This window comes from Vanessa tameamea, chromosome 4 (genome assembly GCF_037043105.1).
Source record: "Vanessa tameamea isolate UH-Manoa-2023 chromosome 4, ilVanTame1 primary haplotype, whole genome shotgun sequence".
Taxonomy (NCBI): Eukaryota; Metazoa; Arthropoda; class Insecta; order Lepidoptera; family Nymphalidae; genus Vanessa; species Vanessa tameamea.
Window position 1 is genome coordinate 6,743,941 of NC_087312.1, and position 9,552 is coordinate 6,753,492.

At 32.9% G+C, this 9,552-nt stretch overlaps 1 non-coding gene across 1 annotated transcript; it reads right to left on the reverse strand.

Annotated features, from left to right (window-relative positions):
- Window positions 1-511: 511 nt before the first annotated feature.
- Trnai-uau (transfer RNA isoleucine (anticodon UAU)) lies at window positions 512-603 on the reverse strand. Its single transcript is given in 2 exon segments — window positions 512-547; window positions 566-603. It is a non-coding gene; the product is annotated as a tRNA-Ile (tRNA).
- Between the last annotated feature and the right edge of the window lie 8,949 nt (window positions 604-9,552).

Genomic DNA, 9,552 nt, shown 5'->3' on the forward strand with positions numbered 1-9,552 from the left:
AAGTTCGACCGAACATTCGTTGAAAATAAAAAATTCGGCCGAACGTCGGTTCGATTTCACTGCGCTTTCTCGAGAGCGACACGTCGTGAATAACAAATTTACAACTACACCTTAACTTACAATTGATATAAAAAAGTTTATTATATAATATATCGTAGAAGGAGAAGATAATTTAATTTTTATCACATGGTAAGTTACGGTTTACATGTGCCTACTAAAATACATATATAACCATGAGTATGTAGGTAAATAAAGGCCTAATTTCAAAATTAAAAAAAAAAAGTTATAATATTGACGATTCAAAAACGCTTCATTGTCAAGTTTATTTTAACAAAATACAGTTGATTTTGATTTATTTTTTCTGAAAATGAAAATAAAACATTTTTATTGCAACAAAAAAATTATTCACGAAATAAATTAACAGTAATTTTTAAATAAACATTAATCAATTATATTACTTAACTATAATATGCATGGTATATTCGTTAGATTTTCCACAAGTAAAAAAATATGCTCCAGGTGAGGCTCGAACTCACAACCCCGGCATTGCTCACGAACACTGTCTTATAAGTACCGTGCGCTAACCAATTGCGCCACTGGAGCGATGAACAGACGAGCGAAATTATGTAACGCGTGCCACTCATCTGTTCCCTCCCCTCCCGCGCCTTCCGCTAGTGCCCTATCTATCCATCGTTATAATGAACTTTATTACGTCATGCATTGAATTTATTTGATATTATTTAATGTTCATCTAGGGGAGTTCGCTGTATAAGGCAAATGGAAAAAACTAATTAAGCATTTAAATTGTAATATATATGTAAATAATTACATATATTTGAATATTGTTAGTTTCTTATAAGCACGTTAATTTTTATTTGTATTATACTACAACAGTAAATTATATTTAAATTGTAAGGTGATGCAAAGAGTCTATATTTATTAATGAGTCATTTTTAGTATTCTCTAATCGAAAAAACTAAGCTAATGTACATTAAAATTATAGCAGAAAATGCACAACCTTTTGGATAAGGATTTTATACTATACATAATACTTGGCACACAACGTCTGCTAGCGGTTTTGATTGTATTGTATGAATATAAATGCTGAGAAATTTTCGTAATACATAAATAGCTATATATATTTTCATTGATAGTAATTAAAATAATATTTCTTTAATTAAAAAGTAGGTAAGTAACGTTTATGTTTATTAAATTGGATATAAAAAGCAAAAATATTTTAAATGATGTACGCTCATTTTACGTATAAATCTTGTTATATAAAATATCAGCCATATAGGTATGTATCTGCCTCATTTTCTTAAGGTCAAGTGCTGGACAATCCGCGGCTTCCTGCTATCTTCTTTAGGTCGTTTTCCACCTCAGTCATTTCGGGGGACAAACTGTTTTCGGTTATCCGAGTGGTGTTCATTCGAGATTTTTTCTTTCTCAACGGTTATCAGTTTTGAGTGTTGTGGCTTGCTCCTCGTCTTTATTGTGTGCTAACTTAGCTGTTGTTTTTATAATTTCATTTGTAATATTTTAAAAAAAATCGTGATGTTTTAATATGAGATAATCCAGGTAGTTCAGAAACCATTCTACAGGAACAAAATAAAATGTTAAAAACAAAGCACACTCTTAAATTATAATTATGTAATAACAATAAACTACCATATTTTTATGATAAATTGATTTACTTTATTTTAAAATAGAAATGGTAATCTTTTATAAATAACTAATTATGAAAGGCATTTTGTGGGTGGAGGAATACCATGCTCAAGAATTTAAGATTCTGAGCCTCACGTGGCGGTACGCTGTCCGATACAACTCGGGCCCCGGGGCATTCGATTAGCGCGCAACAAATGATATGTTAATGACCGATCGGTGAATATACTTTATTGTTCGCTGCTCCTTACTTGTACTCTGCCACCGGCACTGCATTACGGCCAATACCACTTACTACTTATCTATATTAACTATGCAGTCAATGGGCATTCGATTATGAAGGGTATAATTCATATTAATATTAGGTACAACGATCTTTTTACTCTTTTTCTTAGAGGGATTCTAAAAAAAACTACACGACTGCGTATTCAAGTACCATTCCTTTCAAGTTCTACCCCGTGAAAAGAATCCTTGTACGGAAATCTGGATGAAATTTAGTCACATGCGTATCTACTCGTACTGCAGTATCTAGAATAAGTTCTAAATCTCTTCTTAAGAGGAGAAAAGGCCTTTGTTGGTCTGATGGTTAGGTTGTAAGGCGACACAAGCATGAGTTCCTTGGATTTAATTCTAGATGGGAACAATACAAGGTGTTGGTTTATTTTGTCAATCAATTATATTTACCACACGAGTGACGAAGTGTTTGATCCGTGCCTTGGGAAACAAGTAAAGCTATTAGCCCTCACCTGATCTCTGTCGGGCGTATCGGATTTTTGTCCTATCAGATTATAGACTTGAGGGAATAGAGAGTGAGTATAGACATACATGCCTGCACCACAATATCCTAGTAGTGTCCTAGTAATTAAATATGTAAAAACTGACATACCATTTTATGGGGAAATAGTAGATTATATTGACATATTAAATTTCTTGGTATCCCCATAGATTCTAAGCTGCAATGCCCTCATATTAATGGATTGGCATGTAGACAGAGTTCTGCAGCATTCGCGGTTAAGAAGATTAGTTTACTGAGTGTGAGTTACGCCTTGTTTATTTTAGTGTGGACACACACATCACAGCATAAATATCTTTGGTATTTTTCTTTGGGAGTAATGTAGCTGATATTAATATGCTTTGCAGCACTAACACCTGTGTCTATTACACGGACGATGGTAGCGACGCTATCGGCAGATTCATCGGCCGAGCGGCGGGTGTTTCAGAAAAGACCATCCTAGAGCACAGACTCAAGACATCTATACATAAACGCGACATCAGAGCCGCCGAGGCTGTGCTCTATCTGATCAAGCACGGAGCAGGGCCCGCTGGATTGCAGTAATTAGGATAAAAAAAAACTACTATATACAGTATTTTTATATATTATCATATATTATTTATTACGGATTATTTATATATTATTTTAAATTGAAAAAAAAAAGTCTGTGTGGGCCACGTCTTCCAAGAAGACGACAAGCTCGAAGTCCAGCGAAGATCTGCTGATGTTCAGTAAAAATATAAAATAACGCCAAAATTTATAAAAATAAAATGTGAAAAAAGGCACGGGCAACTGTGAGCTCGTGGATGTTGTAAATTAAATAATAAAAATATATATATATGCTTTGCAGAAGAGAGCTTTTGTCGTAATATATAACCACTAAAGTTACTTTAAGAAACAATTTTAAATATAAATATAAAAATTGCATTGTAAAAACAGTATTTTTTAAAACAATGACCTGCTGACATTCTTTCACCAGCCCTTCTTAGGTCTGAGGTGAGGTGAGTGTGCAGAAAGACATCGAAACAAATGCTTCATTTGTAGATGACGTTTTATCTTCTGCGATTTCCATAAATTTGAAAACAGTAAATAGAAAATATCAATAATAAGTACGTGTAATCATCATTTGTTAGGTCAATTGAGAAGTCATTGTTTTATTATAAATATGTTTTCTCTAACAGTCTCATTCGCCTTAGGGGTTCTGGTGGATTGCCTTGCCTCGCCCAATGTTATGTAAGGCACAGGATACTAGTGATTAAAAATGTTTTCTTATTATATTTTATATTTTGGACCAAACCTTAAGACAGAGTTTGAAACTTATAAGGACATATATTTTTAAAAGAAGTAAAGGAACGCGTACTTTTCTGTAGACTATTTGTCATTGTGTAAGTTGACTGATAAAATAAATGTGAAGAGATCATTTTGATCATGATCACTGATTTGCTTTTGCTTATAAAATATATCTGTAATATATTTAAAAAAAACATAGAAGTTTTATTTTATCTGTAAGTAATTTATTCTAAGACTTTGAATATTTGGAACTTGTTTCACATTATCATAAACCTAAACAATTATGCGAAAAATAGCATTCGCAAATTAAATTTGCTGTCATATTTCATACACCTGTACTTGATTATTAGTCAGCGTGCGCAAACTAAATCTAGGACAAATACCATTTTCATAAAATGTATTGCGACTTAGCAACCCAGATAGGTATTAATAAGTGATTTATACAAATATACATACATGTATATTTATATATTCTATACATAACACGGTAATATTAAATAACAAGTCACAAAATCACAGTAAAAATAGTTTTAACAAAAACGGTCATAGCTGGCCATTAATACATTTTTTTTAATAAATTTTTGTTAACCTTTGAGTAACTTTTTTTTACAAAAATAAAAGTATCTTATACGACAATTTCTGGTATTACGACAAAGGTTATTTATGTATGTGTGTTGATGAGTCAGGCAAATATGTTTAAATATCGTTGAAAGTTTATATAATAAATAATATAATATATAAAATTCCATAGGTGATAGTTTAGTGAATGCCCTAGGTGATTGCATGTAGTCGATACATCGTCTTTATAGTTTGTAATGTATATTTAGAATGATTTAACGGCACTGACTGAACTGGAAATATTGGATGGCGGCAAACTGACTGATCGGTCCGATTGAGCAGGACAATTGCCCTTAATGAAAGTAATTAACACGACGCGATCAGTCGAAGTCGATAACGGCCCGCCAGTGCGCCTGCGCTGCGCAACCGATGCCGACACCACAATGTACGCCTAAATCAGCCTACACACTCGATCTAATTAGAAAATCTGATACACATTGGTTTAACCAGCATATAAAACTAAAACAACATACAGTTTTTGAGTAATCGTCATTTATTTAAAAGCAAAACACATATTCAAATGATAACCTAAACTATGAATTGATTACGAAAAAAAAACACAAGTATATGTAGAGCAAAAATGAAATATTTCATGCGAGATATTATTACGAATTTATTTATATTAGTATAATAATTCTGACAATTGTTTGTCGAATAAAGTGAACTAGATGGTGCAGGTAAAGAAATTGTTCAATTCGTCACAAAACATGGAACATCTGGACCTATCATGAGAAAGATATTTGTGGGAAAATATTACCTCTTTACAAGCTTAATAATAATACGTCAGTAATACTTAATGTTGTTCAATAGCACTGTACGTAAACGAAACACACCTTTATTTTGATATACTTTTCAATGTAGATAGATCAAGGTTATGGTAAACGTTTATCTATATGGGTACAGTAAATCAAGAACAAATTTATCGATAAAAAGGTATAAAGCTAATAGTGAGACTTGTCGGTCTGCTTGCTTAAGATATTTCACAGATCCCTGTGTCAATGTAAATACTTGAATAAATATTACCTACTTATCTCATCCGAATTTTTCAAGGTTGATGCTATCTATGTTTAATATAAATCGTTTGCAGGTAAAGTGAGTTGCGTTACGTCATATCATTTTAAAATAAGTAAGTACAAATGTTTTATAAAAAAAGTATAAGGGAATAATATTTTTTAATGCAAGCGAGTTTAAATAAAAGCTCGTTTTAAAAAGTTTTTATTAATAATTGTACTTATTTTAAAGATCCGTTTAAGTTTACCAAAATTACTTTTTTCTTAGTATAATTAATACAAAATGCAGAAAAATCCGTTAAATATTGTTTTCAATATTATTCTACAAATGCTTTTGTATTATACTGTATTTAGTTCAGTACTACATATTATGTTTATTTTGCACCGTGCATGTGATCGGTGCATACTGGCAAATTTAATGCGACAGTCACGTGTGCTGATGTGGGAAATATTTTGACTAAACATGATATAATAATGTTGAAATAAAAAAAATCCAATGTCATAATTATAGTCTCGAATTTCATTCGAACGATTAAAGTAAATAATATATTTAATGAATGTGTTTAACATTAGCAATTAATACAAAACAAATAAATTTATATTTTTTCTTACAGAGTTTCGAAATTAGGAGACATTATCTCGCTACATTACAAATAATTTAATAAATATCACCAGGAATTTATTTACTTACATACCACTACGGATATCGTTAATGTCATAATGAATCGTTTAAAAAAACAACACGAAGCTCGATCAATAAGCATAAAGGAATTCCTCGAGAAACGATGAATGGTCTGGACTCCGGGCATCATTCTTATGTGAGCCGAACGTTTTGTTTGATTGTGTATGTGTACTTAATGAAAAAGCGCGCTTACTCTCAGGTGCACACCTGTTAAGGCGCCGAGGCCGTGGGATTACAGCAGCAGGTAGAGATGTGCAAAACCTCCGTCTCTCGCGCTCCGACTATTGAGCATAGTAAAGGTTACTAGCGTGTACAAATCCGTGCTGATATATTTTTTATTTGCTATTTCTAATAATTATATTTATTTGTAGATTCATTGGGCGGTTTGTATAAATATACTAGAACTAAGAAGCATATTTGTAGAATTATATCTGTCATTGTCTTTCTGATATCAGTTATATTACATTTAGTCTTGAACATGGACACATTTCCAATACCAATGCCTGGGAGTGTTTTATTCGCACAGAACATTTACTCTTTAATATTTTTATTCATTAAATTCGATACATACTTTTAGATTTAGAGTTGTACCCCTGAGTGGTTTATATTTTCTATATTTGTTGTAGAATGTTCTCAATTTTTTATTTTACAAGTTATATGCAAAAATGTAATATGGTCTTTATACGGTACCTATCACAAATTGTAATAGGCTATGTAATGCGAAGAAAACTTTTGTAATATTTGCAACTTGTCTCTTACTGCGTTGAGATAATTCTGTTGCTTTCACTATGCGGTTAACATAAAGAAAGCTCCAAACGTTTTAAATGTGGGCAGAGCCTACTCAGATATTTACTTTCCGTGTTTCAATTTTTGCCCATATCAGGTGATGGTGGTGTGCCGCCGCATGTGTACAGATTCAGATATGCTAAGAACGTGCAGATCGGAGCGGTGAACGTGCACGTCCCGAGTGTAGTCGCGCCGTAGGCGTGAACATCGCGCTCCGCCACCGCTCGCATTTACAGATTTACGAGTACGCGCGCATCTTGTCTCGCTACCTGCACTTTAAAAATTGTAATGCATATTGCTATCTTACCTCACAAATACATTAGTAAAAGCCTTCGTATCCAAAGTCATGGGATACGTATCCACAGTCGAACGCTCTTATTTAGAGTTAATAATTTATCTTTTGTGCATTTTTTCTTAACATGAAAAGCAAATATTGTTTCTTAACCACCATTCAAAAATCAGGTAGGTATGTGAGATTTAGTGCGTTGTTGATTTTATCCACATTCTACACCGTTGTACAATACATCGAATGGCGCAATGCGAAATTCCATTAAGTTTTTTGAATTCGAATGAAAGAACATTTTGGAAAAAATTCGTCGCTCTTCGAACAGGTTATTGTTCAAGCCTTATGGAGGAACAATCGGGCTGTTGTGTTTCCAGTTAACCGTGACAAACTGCGCTACTTATGTACCTACCTAACAAATACTTATATAGCTTTTAGATCAATATTCTCATTTTTTCTCGTGCGTAAAACCACAAAAGACATAAATTGAAATTACAAAAATATGTACATATTTATTCTTAAACACTTATTTTTTATTTCAATTTGGTATGTGGACTGGCAATTAGGCCACCTTATGGTCAGTGTTAACTACCACCCATAGACATTGGTACCGGTATTAGTATTAACGACCTCATATATCGCCAATGCTCCTACAATTTTGGGAACTAAGATGTTAGGTCCATTATGCACTTGCATTGGCTCATCCTTGAAACTGGAACCCATCGCTGTATCATTCGCTTTAAATTTAGTCTAGATAAGCGTGCATTTCATATTCTTGTACATATACGTAAAGTTAAAAAAATGTTTTTAATGAAAGTTATTTATTCAAATAATCCTACGATGGTCATGACCAGTAGCGTATTTTCGTTTTATCGAATTTTAAGTTTCAAGTAAATTGTATAAATGCACTTTGTACGGTAATTGGCCTCGTAAATTGAAATGTCTATAACGTTAGAAGCACTTGGGTGAAATTGCAATATTCATCGTAGTGCCTTCGAGTACGTCAAATATTCAGTCCGTCGTGTATTATATTGTGTGTATTTGTTGCAATCAGCTATCTTTATTTGTGTTTTCTTTTTATTCCATATACCTACAAGTTCTTGTATTTTTAAAAATATATGAACAATTTGTTATATCGTTACTTCTGAATACTTAATCTGTCCATCAAATATTTAAAGTTATTAAAATGTTATCGATCACAAGAATCATATAAGGCATAGCGGGTCTTTTATTTTAAGTTTATCTTTTCATAACGCTTATACGAGGCCGATCATGATCAGGGATGTGATATTCAAATGTATGTTAGTTTGATAGCGCACGTCCGAAGTCCGAGGCGACGTGCGGATGTCCTCGAATCGAGATAAGCCTCAACCTGTCTTTCCTTATCTGCATAAGTTTTGTCAACAGTTCCTATGCAAATACAATGATAGTCATCGTTTTCAAATACAAGTTTTTCATGTGTGTTCACTACGTACTTCATAAAAACCGAATCGTCTGATATATATATTTCACAATACATAGAAGTGGTCTTAGGTTTTTGTTGCTATTGTTACTTTTAATGAACGGTTCGTTAGACGACAACATGGACATTTTCAGTTACTCTGAGGGATACTGGGCATATGAATAAATATTCGCGAAGGTCGCGATAAGTGTGTCGATGGCGCGGCACTTCCGGCCGCGTGGTCGGCACGTGCGGGGGCGCAGGATGCGCACGCACATGGGACTCCGCCACCCCCTTATATCACACAATTATTTTGGTAAATGGATACTACTCTATTTAAATAAAATGAATCTTGAGGGTTGCTCTGTTGAAAATAGCACACGAGAGAGCTTACAGTGTGTCATTATATTAATGATTTTCTTTGGTAAGTATCTAAAATTATATAAGCAAAATGTATAGTATTTTTATTTGCATTTCGTACATTTATTCGTTCGCGTTTTTTTCTTAAAAGAAAACAAAATAAGAATTTATTAATCAATAAAACATGTCCTAAATCGAAATCAAACTAAGAGGTAAACATGACAATTTAAAACTGAAAACAGTTAAGAAAGCGCAACTTAAGAAGGAATAATTCTTTCCTGGTGTGATAAACGACGACGTTCATAAAGGTGAAGAAAAAAATTAATTCGTGAATTCCTTAAGTTATTGGCACAAAAAGGGAAAATTTAAGACGTGCCAAGTCAGACAATGCGAAGTGGTGTTAATCTTACCGCGATCAATAAACTCTCTGATTACACATTCATGTAATACCTCGTATCTCAAAGATGTCCGCTGCTGCGTATGCGCTATGCACGTTTCTTTGAAAACGAAAAAACAATTTTACAACATATAATATTTCATAAAAATATTTTTTTGCTTTATTGTTAACTTAATTGTAAGTATTTTAGATAAGCAGTTTTATAGAGTATTGAATTAAGTTGTCAAAAGTCTCAATCTGTATTTACTTTA